The 21,370-nt window shown below is 47.2% G+C and overlaps 1 protein-coding gene across 1 annotated transcript in view; it reads left to right on the forward strand.

Annotated features, from left to right (window-relative positions):
- Positions 1 to 13,835: 13,835 nt before the first annotated feature.
- Positions 13,836 to 21,370, forward strand: part of LOC111868007 (zinc finger protein OZF) — a 51,611-nt gene continuing 44,076 nt past the window's right edge. The window contains exons 1-2 of the mRNA XM_023858333.2: positions 13,836 to 13,970; positions 18,147 to 18,255. The gene's annotated coding sequence lies outside the window, so the exon portion shown is untranslated. The remainder of the gene's footprint in view (positions 13,971 to 18,146; positions 18,256 to 21,370) is intronic.

The following is a 21,370-nucleotide window of genomic DNA, read 5'->3' on the forward strand; positions in this document are numbered from 1 at the left end:
TCACAGAGTTTTGAAAAACTTTAAAAGAAACTTCTGGCAACTCATTTAAAGCCATACCAGGGCGTGGACTGCAACAGAAAGTTACTCACTTACGTCACATCGTTCCTCCTTCAACACACTGGGCAACTTTCTATACAAGGTGTAACTGAAAGGTGCAGACAAATTTTTGGCAAGAGTTCCACTAACCAAAACCGTATCAACATGTGTCCGGAATCGTTTAATTTGCGAGTTATATCTGAAAGGATACTGTGTGGACACCAGCAGCAGTTCGGCTGGGACTGTTGCTGCTTCTTCGGTACCTCCGCATGTTTGCCACGTCGGCTTACAGGAGACAACTCACACGATCTGCCAGAGCTACTTGAAGCTGTACAACTGGCAGACCTGCGTGATGGTGCTGCGGCACATTTTAGCCGTCCTGTGAGAGATGTTCTCAGTGACGCCTATCATGACCGAAGTACAGGAAGAGGAGGAACTTCTGCATGGCTTCCACGCTTCAAGCCGGATTTTAATCTTCTGTACTTTTACCTGTGGGGGCACCTAAACACCCTTGTGTACACAGCTCCTGTTGGCAACGAAGTGGCACGCCGCACTGTGGATGTCTGTCAGACTATCCGCAACTCCCCCGGCATCTTCGCACGCATGCGGAGGTCCATATTGAGACTTGTCTAAGAACTTATTATAAAGGTACTCTTTCAGCTGTAACTCGCAAATTAAATGTTTTTGGACATATGTTAATATGGAATTCTTTCTTGTTTTGGTATGTGGAACCCATGCTCAACTCTGTCCGCACATTTCAGTTACACTCTGTATGTATCGTCACGTGTAGGGTGGTACGCGTGACGAAATGAACGGGTTCTAGTTCTGATGATTGGATTTAATGGCACTTCGGTTACACACTCTCTTAATCACAATTGATACAGCACTATCGCTATTCTACACAATTTACAGTTCACCGTTGCACATGCACTAGGATTCTCATGTTCCACTAGTCGTCTCCTAGCAACGGATCTCAACACTTCAATTCACTACAAAGTCTTCTTGTCTTCAGTCACTCTGTACTCCTCTGTCCTAATCTGTACTCAACTAATCTTCACAGTTCACTAAGCGCATGCTCCATTCTCATCCTTGTGCTCTCAACTGCCGCTAGCTTCTGAATTCACTTCTCCTTTAAGCACTCTGCACAGACCCCACGGAAAACACAATCCGTATTGATGACATCACCGCTTTGTATAGCACGGACCGATACGCGGAAACTGAGCCGTTGCCTAGAAACTGTTGCATAACCCCGTTGTTATATCGTTGCGTTGATGTATTACTTAGAAACGGCTGTTTCTGGGGCTCAGCGGTTCTTGCGTGGAGTAAATATGCCACAGTACGGAACCGTGTATAACTGAATTGCAGACATAGCTGGAACTACGGTACTTTGATATACAGAGGGATTCTGAATTATTGCCGGGGTCCCGTTTATAGGCCACGGAAACCCCGACAATCATTTAGAATCACCCTGTATTTTGAACTTATGTACTTTGATATTATGCCGTAGGATGAACGATTCTGAATTGAATGCTTAAAAATTTCCCTTAATTAATCTGCTCCTTATCTCATTATGAATATCAGTTCGATATGTTACTCCCGCACTTTGAACTGTGCCACAGTCAGAAAGGATTATTTATCTGTATTATGACTTTCTCTTCTGAAGTGCGGTGACGAGATATTGGTCTTTCTTAACCTGTTTATAAATCTACATTCTCACCATGTTCTAATAAATATTTTTTCATCCGTATACAGGGTGATTCACCCTGAGGAGTTACAGATGAAATTCACTGATGAAAACGAATCTTAGCAAGTACATATCTTGAAGACGCGGAGGTGGCTGGGTTACAGAAGATACTGAAATCTGGTTTAAGTCCAACACCACGCCTCTTCTTTGCTAATGTTGCAGCCTGATGGCGGGAGGGAGTGAGGTGAACCGCGCAGACAGGTATGGGGTCAGTGTTTCAAAGTACACAGCGTTGCCTAAGTTTCGTTTTCATCAGAAAATCATTCCGAGATTTATATCAATTCATGGCCATCCTCGAATGACTAACTCTATATTTTCGCTTAATAAATTAACGCTATCGATACAACAGAGAGACCGATGTACGCTGCTGCTTTACGTACACTTTCAGTCCCACCAAAGTCTCACCAGCGTTCCTATAGACAGGGTTTGGATTGGTAATGAAATTTATTGAACACTAACGGACTGTAACTACAAGTAAGTATAGCGCTATCACTAATTTACACGCTCGGTAATTTACTACAGCACGCACTAAGCCTTCTCAGCCTGCTGTGTCTTCACCAGACGTTGCCTGGTAACGACTTCCAACGGAGGACGTTCACCTTACTCTGGATTCTCTTAACTATCCCCGGCCTCAGCTACCAGCTTCTCACGACAACAGCTCACAAGGACCGAACCTCAGCAGTTCTGTGTTGCTGTTCAATTGTTGCTCGTTAGGAATCTGTTGCCTAGCAGCGGGTGTTGTTTATATAGCCATTACATAGGAACGGGTCTACATGCTACAAGTGAGATTAGCAAGTATAGTAATTTGGCTATTGGCTGGACGAACGGAGGATCGGGGGTTCGATTACAGGCGCGGAGGAGATTTATCTTATTGCAGTTGTGTCCACACCGGCTCCTGAGCCCACACAGACTATTGTCTAGCAGCTCTGTCCTTAGGGGTGCAGCGGTTCGATCGGGAAGCTGGACATGTCTGTGGTGTGTAAGAGCGCATGTCTGTTTTCTCTTGATACATTTGAAATACATGGGCACGCGGTAGCATATCTTGTTGAGGCACTATGCTACAAGCAGGAAGGTCGCGGGTTCGATTCCCGATGGTGTCATTGAGTTTTTCAACTGACCTAAGCCTTCCAGCCGCACTATGACCCTGAGATCGACTCACCCTCTAACAGAAATAAGTACCAGGAATCTTCCTGCGGGTAAAGGTGCGGCCGGCGTGTAAAGCTGACAACCTTACCGACATCTTTGAACCTCGACGTCTCACAACCCTATGGGCCTTCACGGCCTGATTCAGGGATAGCTTTACCGTTTTATGTTTATACATATCCACTACATATTTCAATCTGAAGGATTATCATCTGGTGTATATGCCATTCATTATTGAACTGGCTGTCTAAAACTGATCCATTTGTACAATCACGTGGCTCTTACAAGCATCAGTATTTACACGTATATCTACATTGAGAGTATATAGTGAATAAATACATGTACATGTTATGGTATGTAGCTCAACTACAGCCGGTCACTGTGGCCGAGCAGTCTAAGACACGCACTGTCTTCGCTCGTTCCGAAGCCGGGATCGTGGGTTCGAATCTCACACAAGACATGGATGTCTGGTATGTGTAAGTGTTTATTCTGTGTTTAGGTAGAGGCCTTTGCGACGGGCTGATCACTCGTCCAAGGAGTCCTGCCCTCTGTAAAATAATAAAAATGAAACGCAACTCCACACCGTAGGGTATGAGAGGAACGGATTAAGCAAGTAAATAAGTAGGATCACAAGGCCGCGCCATAGCTCAAGCGGTTAGTCGCTGGCTTCCCACCGCGGCGGCCCGGGTTAGACCCCGGGTCTGGTCAAGTAGGATTTGTGGTGGACAAAGTGGCGCTGGGGCAGGTTTTCTCCGAGTACTTCGGTTTCCCCTGCCAATCTTCATTCCACCAGTTGCTCCGCAATCACCCTCACCTATCATCTGGGGCTGGTACAATAGGCCAGAAGTGGCCGCAGTGCAAGGGACTTAGTCCCACCCCACTAGCAATAAAAATGTAGGATCACATGTACCAAGTGAAATTAGTAACGGTGGTGTAATTGAGATGTCGATCTGTTGTGTACGTTGTTAACGAACCTCACTGCTGACATCTATCGCTGTAAAACGTAAAGTTGTCCCTGTGCTTAACTAATTAAGCTCTACGCCATGAAGGCGTGTGAGGGAGTGGATGTGTAGATCCACATTTTCTTGACCTCGGCACTAGTTGGAGGTGAATGGTCAGCTTCACGTCCCGGCCGCTTTACCCCCGTGGAAAGTGCCCCCGGTACCCATTGGATATGAGACTGGGTAGACCCCACAGCCGGTCTGAACGATTTGGAAAAGACAAAATTCTTGACCCTACCAGGACTCGAATTTCAACCCCTCGGTCTTCCAGCCCGTAGCCAGTCCCTATACCGAGTACGCTAGACGTTTGTCGCTGTAGCATATCTAAAAACAGAGATGCGATGTTTTCATATATGGGTTGTAAATAATGTAGTTATGTGATTGGTGTTATAAAAGGTTACTTACCACCATTCACCACTGTCCTTACTTTGAAAAAGAAATAGGAGGCTTACGAGATCACGTTAGTGTTTGTGTGTCTGTGTATCCCCTTATCATTGCTAGGCAACGGCTAGGTAAACACGTCCCGGAGGGCGACATATACACACACGCATTAATAAAAGGAACTCTTGGATCGATGTTTCTTAGGCGGACCGTGTACCAAACACTCTGTACGTAGTGAAAGGAAAGGAGACTGTTAGTTCTTCCTGGAACTTCCTGTTTCGAAATAAGGAATGTGAGATACGTCGTTCTGACGTCAGTGGCAATGAAGACTACCTTCTGGGATGTTACGCCGTGTAGTCAGGTAGATGATTCAGGGAAATACGCTGACTCCATTGGGGTCCGATTGTAGGCCGCACAAACAGTAAACACTCTGCTTGTTGTTTTTCTGCCTTCTCCTTTGGCCCTGAAGAGAAAGACAGTGTGCTACTCCGAAACGTCGGTAATTTTGTGCCATACTACAATGCTTCGTGTCCAAGGAGGTGGAATTCTTTAGAAGAACATTTTGGGTTGAATGCGAGAACGGAGACGGAAAATTCCGACACGCAGGCGCAACGTGCTCCGACGCAAGGCCGTCAGACTTTATTTATTTGAACACTGATAGGACAACACCTGTTGGAGACGCGTGGGAAAATGCGCTCAATCCGGCTACTGCGTCAAAATTGTTTGCTCCTCGCTGGGCCCTTGTGGGACTCTGAGAGCTCTGGTTACTCACCCGCTGTAGACACGTCACGATGTTTTCCGCTGCAGACCAAATGTTTGCAATTACGCAGTTACTGGCCATGAAACTACGGAAACGCCTCCTGCCATCCACATGATGGGGCATGGTGCTGGTCACTTCGGACTTTCCGTAGAATGAAACTACAATAGTTCCACTCTATTGGCATAAGAGGGCATGATCTATCTATCTATGGCTCTACAGCCCTGGTGGACCTGGCCGCTTTTTCCATTTCTTAATCTACACACAAAGAGTAGGACACCTTGGACGGCGGATCAGCCCGTTGCAAGGCCGCTACCTACCCACAGAACAACACAGACACAGAACAAACACACACAGACATCCATGCCTTGAGTTGGATTCGAACCTACGAGCGGGTGAAGGTGGTTTATGCCATAGGCCGCGCGGCCACTGTGATCGGCGAAGAGGGTGCCCACAAGGAAGCGGACTCTTGACAACTGACTATGCAGAATGCCGATATACACAACTGTAACTGTAGATGACATGTACTGCAGCCCCGTGTGGAGGCGGGCTCGAATACCTCCACCGTGACCCTGCGAGTCGTAGGAGGCGACGAAAAGGGAAGTTTCATATCTGAGACAGTGAAATATGGTCGCGAGTACCAAGGGACTCGGACCCGAGAAAGACTGCGCTGGTAAGGGTCAGCAGCATATACCAAAGACAGACCCGTCCTCTCGTCAGAGAGGGCGCCCCAAAGAAACAAGACCGTAACTGTCAAACAGTAATAAATATCTGGTCACGAGCCACAGATGAGTCTCGACACCAAGAATTACTGACTGACTGTCAGTCGCAATGCGACTTGGACTTAGACATGTACTGCTGGCTATGATCCGCCCTCTCGTCAGAGAGGGCGCACCATATCGACAAAAGCGCAACAGTCTGACAGTAACGAAAACGTGGTCTTGGACCTCAGAGGGGGCTTGACATCAAGACAGACTGGCCGACTGACCGTCGATCGTAACATAACTTTGACTTAAAGTTAGTTAGTTGAGATTAAACAGTTGGAGTAATGAGTAAGCTGTGACACAGCCGACAGCCGGTAAGGACATGAGCTTGGGAGCAGAAAACATTGTTTGAATCCATTATCAGGCAACCGCCGTTTAAGACATAGCGTTTGCTGTAGTGAGAAGTAGAGAGCGCGAATTAGTGAGAGCGTTATAATTATTTGTAGTTACGATTTATATGTGTTTAGTACATCAAATTAGCAATCCAAACTTTGTGTCTAGTCACTAACAGTCCTCAGTGCAGCTTTACAGGTTATTTGTTGAATCACCATTTAGTCCATGCTTTAATTTAAGTGCAGCGCCATGATTCGGCCACACAGGGCCGGAGAATGGTAGGCTTTACTGCAGTGTTATAATAGCCACAGATTTTGTTTGTATCTAGTGCTGATTGCACTGCGCGCACATTGGTCTGATGACGCCCTCCGCAAACTGTCTGCACGTACTACCTGCTCTAAAGTTAAAAAATTGCGAATTCCGCTCACAAACTGTATTTAAGTGTGTCATATAATTCTCACAACAAACAGCAATTGTTTACCTACAAAATATTAACCGTCTTGTATTTGTAACAGAAACGCAGTGTTTCCTGTGAGGCAGGACCTGATTGTTTATGATATTTTGACGAATCACTATAATTCAGCGCTAACAGCATTCATACAGGGGTACGCGGTAGCATAGTTGATTGAAGCACTATGCTACAAGCCGGAAGGTCGCGGATCCCATCCCCGATGAGGTAATTGGATTTTTCAACTGACCTAGTCCTTCCAGCCACACTTTGGCCCTGGGGTGGACTCAGCCTCTAACAGAAATGAGTACCAGATATCTTTCTGGGGAGTAAAGGGCAGCCGGCGCGTAAGGCTGACAACCTCAGCGCCATCTGTGAGCCGATTGTTTAGAAAATGTGGGACCCTCAACGTCTCACATCCCTATGGGCCTCCACGGCCTGTTACAGGGATAGTTTAATTAATTAATCAGCATTCATGCTCAAATCCTCACGAGAGAGGTGCTGAAGGCTCATGAAGCCGTCTGACAAATATGGTCGTGATTCCCGTGGGACTTGGAAGCAAGAATCACTGTGCTGGCGAGGACCAGCAGCAATTTAACGGTCAATCATGCTAAAATCCCGCTCTATTGCAGTAAAGACCCTGCTCCTTTTTTCTCTGCTTGTAACGATTTCATTTTTCAGATCTTCGCTGCCTTCACTTCAAAGGTTTCGAAAGGCCATCAGCTCTGCCAATCAGAATGCCTCTTTCTCTGTGCAGGCAACCTCGCCTGTGTGTGTCAGTACCACGAGCAACCACGAGTATCTAGTGATGACGTAGTAATGACGTCTGACTACGCGCCCTCTTTTCCACAGAAGAGTGCGGTGGCACTGTATGCGAGGAATGCGTACCTGAAGGTCTCGCGTAATTCAAGACAAGTTTTCTCATAGCAATAAATGTTCTGCCGTACTTGGGGGGGGGGATACGCACTATTTCAATCTTTGCGTATAAAGCGAGACTTTATTAATATTGTTACCGGTATGAATGTGAATATAGACGGGGTATGCATTGGTGGATGGATTTATTGACCATTTATACACAGCACCCGGGAGTACAAGTAATTACAGCACTCTCGCTTATCTTCACACTTTACAAATCACTACAGCACCTACCAAGCCTTTGCCAGCCCGCTGTCTTCACCAGTCGTTCGCTAGCAACGGCTTCTAACAGCTTCACGCACTCAGTTTCTGTCTTCATAGCCTCCTGTGAGGACTCAAATCTCAACTAACTGGGTCAAAGTCGAGTCACATTGCGACTGACGGCCGTTCGGTCAGTCAGTCAGTCAGTCAGTCTTGGTATCGAGCCCCGCCTGGGGCTCATGACCAGATATTTATTACTGTTTGACAGTTACGGTCTTGTTATTATTGGGTGTCCTGCCTAACGAGAGGACGGGTCTGTCTTTTGTCAGAGTCATTGTCTGCAGTAGTAAGCCATTTGTCATAATGCAAAGGATATTTATATTTTACATGTTAAACATGTTAATAAATGTATATAAAGTTTATACAGGGCCTCTGTCAGTCCAGGCTCAGTACAGCAGATTATGCCATATTTCTAGTAGCTTCCGCTACAACGGCAGTCTATCACTTGAATAAGTTGTCCCCATAGCGTGTCGGAGTACCTCAGAGAAAACAAGGATCTCTGCCCCTGCTAAGAATCGAACCCCGATTCCCGGTCGTGCAGCCCTAGCTTAGTTGATTTGCCGACTGAGCCGTTCCTGCTTCCGTTATTCTTTATTACTTCGTGTTAATACAGACTCACGGCTATGAACGTTCGGGTTCCATGACAGGCTTCGATTTTCTGGAGTGTCTGAGCAACTGTTGGCTTCTCAAGGACTCTGCTTCGTGGAGTTAGTTATTACGTGTATAAAGGTAAAGTTATTCCTGTAACAGGCCGTGGAGGCCCATAGGGTTGTGAGACGTCGAAGCTCCCACATTCTCTAGACAGTCGGCTCACAGATGGCGTTGAGGTTGTTAGCCTTACATGTTATCAACCCTTTACCACCAGGAAGATTCCTGATATATACTTCTGAGTCGACCTCAGGGCCATAGAGCGGCTGGAAGGATTAGGTTCGCTTAGTGGGGGGTGGAGTCCAACTGGGTCCACTCGGCACGGCTGCCACTGATTGGCCTATTGTAGCCTGCCCCGGGTGATTATGATGATGGAGAATTTGATGGAATGAAGATTGGCAGGGGAAACCGAAGTACTCGGAGAAAACCCGCCCCAGCGCCACTTTGTCCACCACAAATCCCACTTGACCAGACCCGGAATCGAACACGACCCGCCGCGGTGGGAAGCCAGCGACTAACCGCTTGAGCTATGGCGCGGCCAAGGATTAGGTTAATTGTAGAGTTATTATTTATTTATTAATATTGTTTCATTCTGTACCCTCATACGTTTTCATGGAATAATGCATGGGTAATTCTGTATTATTGTATTATTGTTTCATGCCTATACCGCAGTTTGACAGTTCGTGTCAAATGGGGCCGTCTACACAACATTATATCTAAGATAAGCTTAAATTAGGAGTAGTCTTGGAGGTCACCAAGTTTTGTCGTAGTCAGATGGACGCAACGTGAGGGGGCCCTTCTCAGAATCCCTGTAGCGTTGATTTACTTCTTGCGTCGTGTAAGGGCTGTTCAGCGGATTGGTTCTTGTAAGCAGAGAGTTTAATGCTGGTATGTTAAGCTTATGCGTTGTTGTTGTTGTTGTTGTGTTGTTCGCGTTGTGATCCTGCTTAGACTTTTGTACAATAAACAAATGGTGATGTATTAGTATCGATTTGTCGTTGTTTACATTCGTATACAATATTGTTGTGATACCATGATACACAACAGGATGCATATCATAAAGATAATTCATGTTATGTATATCGACAAAGTTCAGTGCCTCTTTTTTTTTTTTGGTTTATTTACCTCTGGTGAGTATTTGATGACGTCAGAACTTTGACACAGAGAACCGAATTGCAGGATGATTGCTGATGAACTAGGACGGATTTTGAAGGAAGTTGTTGTGACGTAACAGAGGAAGTATCCCATTATTTGCCTGGAAGGACCGAAGAAACCAAAGATCGCAGTCAGTACGGTCAGTACAGTCGGTGTTCCGATCGAGATTACAACTGAGCACGAGTCTAGAACGTTGCCACTGCGCCAACCTGTCCGGCGAGCCTCTGTGTGGCCCGCTTCCAAAGTGAACAGCTCACACAGGCCCCACAGCCCATGTATATCAGATGATTGGATGACCTGACAGGAAGGAAGCAGTGAAGATCATGCAGATAATACTCACGCCCACGAAACACGCGCGACAGTTTCTTGTCTAAAATTTAATTTTGGAGTACGCAGAGAGCTGACGCCTGACGTATCTGCTTCGCACGTCTGGTCGACAGGTGGATATGTTTATATGTCTGTGTTAGCCTTGGTGGCAGATGTAGTCATGAATATAAACCTCAACATTACTGCGAGTTCATATATCCCAGAGTTACAAGACGAAGCCACATGTATTTCCGATAGGAACCATTTCTGTGCCGTTGTAGCATGGCCATCCTAATCACCTTTCCTCGCAATTTTAACCTTTTGAAGCAAAATAATCAGACGTAATAATAAGTACAATGACTTTTTTCGGAAGACTGCCTCAAGTTAACGTACACCAGAGTTACTAGAGGAAGCCACATCGGACCGTTGTAACGACAATTATGCAGAAGTTCTGGACTTACTCGGTTTGAACTTCGTCCTTTTTTAGAACTCCTCGGCACGGACCGCACAGAAAACACGGTTCTGTTGCGTGCGTGTATATGTTTTATCTAGCAACGGTCGCTCTTGAGGCCGCGCCATAGCTCAAGCGGTTAGTCGCTGGCTTCCCACCGCGGCGGCCCGGGTTCGATCCCGGGGTCTGGTCAAGTGGGATTTGTGGTGGACAAAGTGGCACTGGGGCGGGTTTTCTCCGAGTACTTCGGTTTCTCCCGCCAATCTTCATTCCACCAAATTCTCCATCATTATAATCACCCGGGGCAGGCTACAATAGGCCAATCAGTGGCCGCCGTGCCGAGTGGACCTAGTTGGACTCCGCCCCCCCCCCCACTAAGAGAATTAAAAAAAAAAGTCGCTCATTACCGAGTCGTCCAGAAACGGTTCAGGTATGTCCGCTCATCTCGCAGTCATTGCATGGCAACGGCTATACACGGTACATCAGTATAGGCAAATTTTCACAACAGCTCCGCAGATAGGATAGGAAGCTCTCAAGGTCCGGATACCGCCCGTGGCCGTAGTTTGCTCACCTCTGAGCTAGGCTGTGTAGACTTGAATGGTAGGATCAGTTATGAAACGGCAGGGCTTTGGGAGGAAGCGGTCATGACGCAGTCCAGACTATCCTTGCATTAGCCTGGACTCCAGCGCTGGAGTGACTGGAGAAAGTGACGAAATACTTCAGTCGGTATAGCGGGCGTCCCCTCCGAGATTCGAACGGATCACCTTCTGAATTCAGATAAAACGTTAGCCCTAGACCTGCATGTTCAGTGAGATATCGGTGACAGAAGGGAATTTTCTTTTATACGGTTGCCTGCGCAAAGTATGACGTAACCGCGTTCAGGTGTTACACGTAGGATAACAGGCAGTGTGGCGCCATCAGACTGGTTTTGTTCGTAAAAATAGGCCGTGACCACAACTGAATAATATGTACTGTTGGAGTTCATTGCGCAGCGAATGAAAAATTTTTTAACAACAGGCACAGTCATTAGAGAAGTTGCCAATGTTTAAATACTGCACCAGGAACTGAAATAACAAACTCATTATAACCATTAGTTCTATAGCCATTCGTTGGGCCTTGGTCACTTTTCCCGTTTCTTGATCCTATGCACAGTCGGTAGGACTCTTTGGACGGGGGATGAGCCCGTCGCGAGGCCGCTACCTACACACAGAACAACACAAACGGAGAATAAACGCACACAGATATCCATGCCTCGGGATTCGAACCCCCGATCCCAGCTTTCGAGCAATCGAAGGCAGTTCATGCTCTAGACCACGCGGCCACTGTGATCGGCTAAATACTGCATCAAAAAATGAAACTCCGTGGTTTTAGTCCGCAAGCGAACTATACCGACCAAGCGGCCGCCGCTTATGGGCGACGTTAGTGCCAACTTTTGCGGATAGAGGGTGTCACGTGGTCAGCGCAACGGATTAGGATCTGAAATAACAAACGCAGTAGGTAATATAAAGGTGTTCCTGTGATTAATTAAATAAGCATCACGCCATGAAGGTGTATAGGAGCCGGACAGCGCAGTCGATATGGTAACTGGCTACAGTTTTGACGACTGAGGGGTCGGATTTCGAGTCCCGATAGGGTCAGGAATACTCTCTTCTCCACGTCTTCCAGATCGGTTCTGGGGCCCACCGAGTTTCCTATCCGATGGGTACCGGGGGCTCTCCCCAGGGGTAAAGCGACCGGGGCATAAAGCTGACTACTCACCTCCGAGTAGTGATGAGGTCATGAAAACGTGGGTCTATATATCCACTCCCCCATACGTCTTCATGGCGTACTGCTAAATTAGTTAAGCAAAAGACAAATTTAACTTTTTATGAAGGTGTACCGGAGAGTGAAGGTATAGCTTAAATTTACTATATAGAGATGAGTTTACAGTTTAGCGTTCCGGCTGATTTACCCCCGGGAAGATGCCACCGATACCCATTGGTCAGGGGGTTCCGTGGGCCCCAGAGCCGGCCCTGACGCTGACGACATCATCAGAAGAAAGTACTCTGAACTTCCAGTTAAGTTTTATTATGTAAACAAACTTTCACTGATTTCAGTTTAATGATTTGTTGACCGATCTAAAAACATGAAGTATCATCTGCGCATGAGTGTAAAATTGAGGTCAAATTGTCCCAGTGCATAATTGAGCACCAAGTCATGAAGAGGAGTGGAGTTATAGCTCCAGGAATTCTGAATCTTGACGCTAGACGGAGGTTAGTGGTCAGATTTACTTCTCTGCCTAGGCCGCGCCATAGCTCAAGCAGTTAGTCTCTGGCTTCCCATCCTAGCGGCCCGGGTTCGATCCCGGGGTCTGGTCAAGTGGGATTTGTGGTGGACAATGTGGCGCTGGAGCAGGTTTTCTCCGAGTACTTCGGTTTCCCCTGCCAATCTTCCTTCCACCAACTGCTGCACAATCACCCTCATCTATCATCTGGGGCTGGTACAATAGGCCGGAAGTGGCCGCAGTACAAGGGACTTAGTCCCACCCCACTAGCAATAAAAAAATACTTCTCTGCCTTTGTACGCCCGGGGAAATAATCCCCCCCCCCACAGTACCCAATTAGGAGGCTGGGTGGTCGCGCGAAAACCGACTTAGACGCTGTCTCTGCCCGGAATCAAACCACGATTCCTTGGTTGTCCAATCCGTAGCCTAGTTACTATATAAGTAATCCCGGCTTTGAAGGATAACATTTAAATGCTTATGTATATTTTAATTAATTGATTCCTAGAGCGGGGTGAACTTCGCCAAATATAATCAGAATGATCATGTCAAGGAGGATCAGATGGGCAGGGAACGCAGCACGCATGGGGAGAAAACCAGCAGGAAAGAGAACACTAGGTATACTGAGACCTGGGTCGGAGTATAATACTAAAATGAATCTTAGATAAATAGGATTGGATGGCCTGGACCGGATTAATCTGGCTTATGATAGGGACCGGTGACTGGCTCTTGTGAACACAGTAATGAACCTTCGGGTTCCATAAAATGTTGGAAATTTCTTGAGTACCTGCACAATTGCAGGTTTTTCAAGAAGTGTTCAGTCCCATGAGTGATGGATGAGCCCACTTGGTGCGCCGGCCAATATTGGTACCGGCCCCGAACGGTAGATGAATGTGGAGCAGTCGGTGGAATGAGAATTGAGAGGGGAAACCGAAGTACTAGCAGAAAACTAGCACCGGTGCCACTTTGTCCACCACAAATCCCACGTGATCTGACTTGGGATGGAACCCGGGCTGCCGCAGTTAAGAAACCTGCGACTAACCTCCTGAGGTATGGCACGGCCCCAGTAAAGGTACACAGCAACTGTGAGGACCCAGTTCTGGGGCCTTCGGATGGGCGCCAGATTCCCAGACGCGGGTCAAGGCGCTTGATACGGCGGTGAAAGATGAATCTGTTTGCATTGTGACGAGTTTTCACTGCGCAGTTGCTGCTTGGACGCGATCCAGCATCAGGCGGCACGTGCGAGGCTGTTACGGGTTCGAGGACGTCTCTGTCGCCGCAAGGAAGCGGCTACATACACCGCAGAGTTTTAGCGTTGCTGTCTGATTATTCTCTCTCCGGCTCTTCTAAGGTCACGATAGGAGGAGGTAGGTACGCTGAAGTCACGGAAAATACTGCTCGCATGTCGCGTACGAGGCGATCACAATGGCGGCGCGGTCTGAGCCAAACACTGGGGTCGTGGATTCGAATCCCATTTGAGGCATTGATGTCTGTGTGCGTTTGCTCTGTGTTTCTGTTGTTCTGCGTGTAGGTAGAGGCCTTGCGAGCGGCTGATCCCCCGTCCAAGGATTCCTGACGATTAAGAACCTCAAAATATGGCCTATTCCCAAGGCTGTAGAACCTTAATGGTCCTGAATGTTGCGTACGATATTTAATATCGTGCCGTGGGCTGTTTCCCTGTGGGTAAATCGGGCAGGGCGTTAAGCTGACCACTCACCTCCTACTAGTGTCGAGATCCAGGAACAGTGGATCTATTACATGCACTCGCGTCTTCATGACGTAGTTAAGAGTGGGGACAAGTTCTTTATTAGAACCGTCACAACACAACTAATATCAAGGTCAGTGCCTAGTTTTGGCTCTGCTACATGTTTCGGCTATTAATAGCCATCATCAGGCAAATGCATGGTTAACATATATACACCACTGAACCGCAGTACTAGTAAAATTGGATACAATATTATTAATTATATAGAATACTTTACGTAAAATACAATAAATTAGATTATAAAACAAAAGTTATAGTATAAAACAAGAATAAAATTCTTCGATTGATGCTTTANGAATTTTCTTTTCTCCACGTCGTCCAGACCGTCTGTGGGGCCCACCCAGCCTCCTGTCCAATGGGTACCGGTGGCTCTTTCTCCGGGGGTAAAGCGGCCTGGGCGTGAAACTGACCGCTCACCTCCAGCTAGTGCCGATGTCAAGTAAATGTGGATCTATACATCGACTCCCCATACGCCTTCACGGCGTAGTGCTTAATTAGTTAAGCACAGGGGAACTTACCTTTTTTACCTGTTATGTTCTGAGCTATAACGCAGAGTAGTCCGTTGAAATTCAACCAACGTTTCGGAGGAATATATCGCCTCCCTCTTCAGGGTCTCTTGCCACCTGCTTTCACGCTGGTATCTTGTTCGGCTTATTCTTCGACACTGAAATATGGAGGCGATACATTCCTCCGAAACGTCGGTTGATCTTCGTGAGATTGCACGTCATTACGTCCCAGAATACTGAACTCCTCACATTAAGGTGGAGTCTCGGTGCGCTATGCCATGAAGATTTTCTGGTGACCTCTGCACTAGCTGGAGGTGAGTGGTCAGCTTCACGCCTCTGCCGCTTTGCCCCTAGTACTCATTGGATAGGCTGCTCGAAGGGCCCAGAGCCGGTCTGGACTCTGTGGAGAAGACCAAAATCTTACACTGCCGGGAATGGAACCCGGGATATCAAGTCCTTAACACGTCGATATAAGTTTACGAACCGAATTACAATTGCAGTGGTCTCAGCGAGAATATACTCGTATGGCTTTGGGTTGCGCTGCAAGGGACTGCCTGGAGAGAGACAACCACCCACGGAAAGTACTTTATGGGATGTGACGTCACGTAGTGTGGGAGAAACTCACCGAGGTTTCGGAGGAACATGCTGTCTCCTCCTTGAGGTTCATCCAAAACGTTGGTAAATTCCTACCAGACCACACTGAGTCACATCCCCCTGAGAGACACAGATGTCGCTTTAGAAGGCAGAAGCGTAATGGCTTGAGAGTGATGTGGATAGAATTTCTTTTCGTGGTCTCATTGTAGCGGCACAGCCCACAGCTACTCCAAGCGGGACAATTTCCCCCTCTACGACTCAACAAGCGGGAAGCGGGGTACTTCACCTCGGGGAACCGTGACTCTGGAGTGACGGTACTGGGGGGGGAGATAATATGCTTACACACCTAAGTCGAAGGGGGCACGCGGTAGCATATTTGCTTGAGGCACTACGCCACAAGCCGGAAAGTCGCGGGTTTGATTCCCGCTGAGATCATTATATTTTTCAATTGACCTAATCCTCCCAGCCGCACTATGACCCTGTGGTCGGCTCAACCTCTAACAGAAATGAGTACTAGGAAACTTCCTGGGGGAAAGGGCAGCCTTCCGGCACGTATGGCTGACAACCTCAACGCCATGTGTGAGCCGATTATCTAAAAAATGTGGGAGCCTCGACGTCTCAAACCCTATGAGGCTCCATGGACTGTTACAGGGACAGCTTTATCGTTTTACCGTTACAAACTTACGTTCAAACGATTTAAGACTGCTGCAGACTCCCGAGTAGCTGCGGGAGGTTTATCTGGGGGCTTAGAAAATTTACCGGTGTGTCCAATGTCAAGAGATCAACTTAACATTAAATTGCTTTTAGGGACAAATACAAAATGAAGGGAATTACTGACTCTGTGGTCTTTGTCCGCCTTCCGGTATTTTAAAAAATAGAGAACACGACGTTTCGGAAACTGTATCTGTTTCCGTCCTCACTGGGGGAGAGACGCCTGGAGCACTGGACCGATGATTGAAGTTAGCTTTTTCTAAGGGACCCAACAAAGTAGATGCCTCCCCCACCACCTGAGGATGGAAACAGATCAAGTTTCCGAAACGTCGTTCTCTGTAAATGTTTTATAGAACACCGGAAGATGGACGAAGTCCAAAACCCTAGTAATTCCATGTATTACACAAGGTGCGACAATTTAATTCCCGGAACGACCCTGTGAAAGTATGATTTACTTATGTGTGCACTAGTGGCTGCTGTCGCCTTCGAAATACTGTCCTTGTGAAGCTGTGCACTTCATGACACGATGGTGCCACTGCCGGAAACAGTCTTGAAAATAGTTTTCCGGGATACCTCGCAGTAACCTTGTCACGTTGCGTTTAATGTCAGGAATGTCAGAAAATTTGTGTCCCCTCAGGGCATTTTTTAACTTTGGAAAAAGCTAAAAATCGCAGGGGAGCTAAGTCAGGTGGATAAGGTGGATGGTCCAGTTTTGTAATGGATTTCTTAGCCAGGAAATCGCGAGCTCTTAACGCGTCATGCGCAGGGGGCATTGTCATGGCAGAGAGTTCGGGTCTTCCTCCAAACAGATTCCCGTGACCTTGTCAGCACTTCCAAATAACACTGTTGATTCAACGTTTGTCCTTGTGGAATGAATTCATAATGAACTATCCCCTTGTGACTGAAGAAACACACAAGCGTGATCTGGAACTGCGAGCGAGACATGCGTGCTTTATTTCGGCCGAGGTGAATTCTGTGTTCTCCACTGCAAGCTCTGGCGTTTTTATTTTCTGGGTCGTATAGAAAACACCAAGTTTCATCACCGGTAATGACCCTAGCAACCATCTCTTCATTGAGTGACAGATCAAATGAAATGTGACGCCGAAGTTTCTGGTCATCCGTCAAGATTCGAGGCACCATCTTTGCGGAAATTGTTCTCATTCCCAAATCCTCCGTAACAATCTGTTGCATTGCTTCCCTATTCATATTAAAGTCTTCTGCTATTAATCTCACACCTAAAGTTCGATCTGAGCGCACCAAGGTTCGTACTCTGTCCTCATTTGCATCTGTCCCACATCTTGGATCATCTTGCACACTGTCTTGCCCTTCCTTGCCCCGCCTACTCCATTCGGAAACACTCGAGTACTTCACAGCGCATTCACCTTAAGCCACTGTTAACAGGGCTAACGTTTCACTAGCACTTTCGCTAGTCTTCACACAAAACTTGGTGTTTATCCGCTGCTCACTAATCGCCCGCCCCAACAGAATACTGCTTGCTCTGCTGCTTGGGAACAAACGGCTCATTAGGTTTGCGGCTCATGTAAACGCAAATTGGAACATGTCCGAACGTGCTTGAGTACATGAGTTTGTCTGGCTCAACACCCCAGCGACGCGCTGCGGCCATTCCGGGAATTAAATTTTCGCACCTTGTACACCATCGTCAGATCCCTTTAGAATAAAAATGATTTCTCATGTGTATAAATACTTGGAAACTAGAGAAGGCTTTCTTTCTTTCTTTCTTTCTTTCTTTCTTTCTTTCTTTCTTTGGTTTTTCCTTTTAATACGTTGAGACGTCAGAGACCACATTCGTGTCTCTACCCCCTTTTCTACGGGCGTTCGCATTTATTTACATCTGTACTCATAAATACACTCTGTATAATTTGTATAAGGATGCTGTTTGATTAGCATTGGTACAGGCATTTTAAACACGGGAGTGCTCTGAGGTAAGTTTATTGGCATTGTTTCAGACACAGCCGTATCTCCTTCGGTCTCACCTGCATGACGTCATCACATACGTCACAGAGCCGGAGATACGTAAATCGGCCTGTACCACACACGGGACAACATCGGCAGCAGGTCAGTCGGAGTTGTTAGTTCAGCGGTGATTACCGTGTGATTATGCAGTTACACTGCGAAGGGAACCATGGTGGCTCAGTCGGTATAGCGACTGGCTGCGGACTGGACGGCCTAGGGGTCCTGGTTGGTGTCCCGTTAGGGGTAAGATTTTTCTCCTCTCCACATCGTCTAGACCGGCTCTGGGGCCCACCCAGCCTCATATCCAATGAGTACCGGGGGAGCCTTCCCAGGGGGTAAAGCGGCTGGGACTTGAAGCTGGCCACTCATCTCCAACTAGTGCCTAGATCAAGAATACGTGGATCTATACATCATCCCCCATACGCCTTAATGTCGTAGTGCGTAATTAGTTTAACACATGGACAATTTTACCCTTTACTATTCATTCATACATACATTCTTCACTGGGTCTACAGCCTTGTGTTGGGCCTTGGCCGCTTTTTCAGTTTCGTAATCTCGTACTCAGTCGGTAGGAGGGATCAGCCCGTCGTAAAGCCCGCAACCTACACACAGAACAGCACAAACACAGAAGAAACACACAGACATCCGTGCCTCCAGTGGGATTCGAACTCATGATCCCAGTGTTCGATCGGGAGAAGATAGTTCATGCCCTAGACCACGTGGTTACTGTAGTTGGCACCCTTTAACCTTTACACTAGCAGTTTCGTCTATGGAGACGGTCGTCAAAAAGTTACTGAAATTCAATCAAAGTCATTAGAGCAATTTACGAGAACACCACATTGGCACCCGGTAGCGTACTTAGTCGAGGCACTGTGTTACAAGCCGGTAGGTCATGGTTCGATTTCCGATGAGGTCATTGGAATCTTTTTCAATTGACTTAATCTTTCCAGCAACACTGTGGCCCTGGGGTCGACTCAGTCTCGAACAGAAATGGGTACCAGGTTTTTTTCCTGGAGGTAAAGGGCGACCGGGGCGCAAAGCTGGCAGCCTGACCGCCATCTGTGAGCCGATTGTCTAGAGAAAATGTGGGAGCCTTGACGTCTCATAACCCTATGGGCCTCCACGATCTGTTACTTGGCAGCTTTACCTTGTTTAAAACAGTAAGATGAATTAAAGTTTGCAATAAAGACAATAATTATAAAATTGGATAGTTATGGACAGCCGGTTGGATTGCATGGCAGTCTCTAGATCTGTTTATTCAGTTTGATACTTCATTACGGATGTTCCTGTGCATCCAGTAGCCATAACATTTGCTGGAACGCGCGCTGGTGGCTGCTATTCCTTGCCACATACGTGCCAGTTGTTGGTACGTGGTGTCGAGGGTGGAATAGCCGTACAATATGCGTCTCTTCTGCGGTGGGTGGGGGCCTGGTAGTTCGTGGAGTATCTTGGCTAAACGGTTCCAGAAGGCTGTGACTGGGGGGCAGTCGAAGAACATGTGGTCTGTTGTTCCTGTGGTTCCTGGGCACTAAGGCCAGTCATCTGTGTCTCGTTGAGTGGTGTTATGGTGTGACGATTCTGTTGTGTAATATTCTCCAAGCGATGTCTCCGTCTTTGCTGATGATAGGTAACGTGTTCGTTTGAGATTAACAGAAAGTACTTTCTGTGAGTCGTTTTTGTGGGAGAATCGGTTGGCCGTTTGGTTGTTTGATGGCAAAACCAGCGGATGATGATCTACGCAAAACACATTTGATGCTGTCCACGTTTCAACAGAAACCAGGGTGTGGCGAGAGTTGTGTGAAATCGGGAGGGTGGCGTGCGTTAGGTCTGCAACAGATTGAATGTTCATGTTGCATGCTTCAAGTGCGTTGACGTAAGAAGGTGGTATTGCTTGGAAGCGTGTCGGGCGTCAGTTTAGTGCGCGTTAGTTCGCTGAGCATCTGTTTTCGTTGTTGATAATAAGTAGCTTGTTGGTTAGTATTGCCCGAATTTTGGTGTCCAGTTGTGTCCAGTGTTGCTGTTGCCAAGAAGTCGTGTTTCCGAGACAGATACCCAGATATTTCCCGCCTTTTCCGCGCCGTTTAAGCCTAACGGGCTGTCTGGTCTGCTTCTCCGTCAGCCTACGAAACGTCCACTTGACTTCTGTTTCTGATTTGTAAGAGATGTGTTGATGAGGAAGGGTCAGTGGTGAGTGCTGACACGCCCCCTGCCGTATTGCCCTGGCATGTCTGAAGGAGCTTGAGGGTGGCGTGAACAACACAGTAGCTGTGACCCGTGGTGACACGGGCACTGATGTTGTCTTTCTTGCTCCGCAGCCTGTTGTCTGTTTGCAGTCTGTAATGTTGTCGGTCTCCAGCTGCACAGAACTGTAAGTTATTTGGGGGAACCAGAGCACTGAAGGAAGGCAGTTTTCTTCTTGCATACCAGTTCATTCCAGAATTTCTTGTAGAATTCATGTGTGATTCCGTCCAGACCGGGCGATCTCCCAGAGCTTCAGACACGGAGAGCAGTAGTCAATTCCGTCAGAGTGAGAGGACCGTCGCACTTTTCTCGCTCGCCTTTGTCTAGCGACAATTTGTCTGCTAAGATGTCGTTGTTTCCCTTTGCACTTAGAAGGATCTGAACCAGTTCCGCACTTCCCGTCGAATAGTGTTTGTTGTGTTCTATGGATTTGAATGGTTTGGAGCCGGCGTAATTGTGGAGCATGTTCAGATTTGTGAACAAAAAAGATGTAGCTTAGAAGACCTGGGCATAAATGGGAGGATAATATTAAGATGGATCGTAGAGAGGTTGATTGCGGTTGAATGGACTGCATTCCTCTGGGCTAGGCGCTTCTGAACACGGCGATGACTTTTCTGCTTCCATAAGACACTTCGAGTTTCGCAACCAGCAGAGCGACTGTTAGCTTCTCGAGGAGGGTTCTCCTCCATGGAAATAATTGTTACCAGAACTTCCTTCTTACCCCAAATGACGATTTGTATTACAAACCACAACAGATCGTGTCTTGACTAGCCGCCACTTCTGATCCAAAATCCTTTCCTCTCTGTACATGCATGGCGCTTATCAAGTGAATGGTTTTCCTATTTATTTCCTGCAGAGACCTCTGGTGGCTTGCTTACCGATGTGGCAGTACTGCAAGATATGCTCTTTGTTTCATGATGTACTCTTATATCTGGGAGCCACGCGTCGAAAGGTCTTCAGTGACCTCGGGACCTCT

The sequence above is a fragment of the Cryptotermes secundus genome, unplaced genomic scaffold (assembly GCF_002891405.2).
Source record: "Cryptotermes secundus unplaced genomic scaffold, Csec_1.0 scaffold508, whole genome shotgun sequence".
In the NCBI taxonomy this organism is placed as follows: domain Eukaryota; kingdom Metazoa; phylum Arthropoda; class Insecta; order Blattodea; family Kalotermitidae; genus Cryptotermes; species Cryptotermes secundus.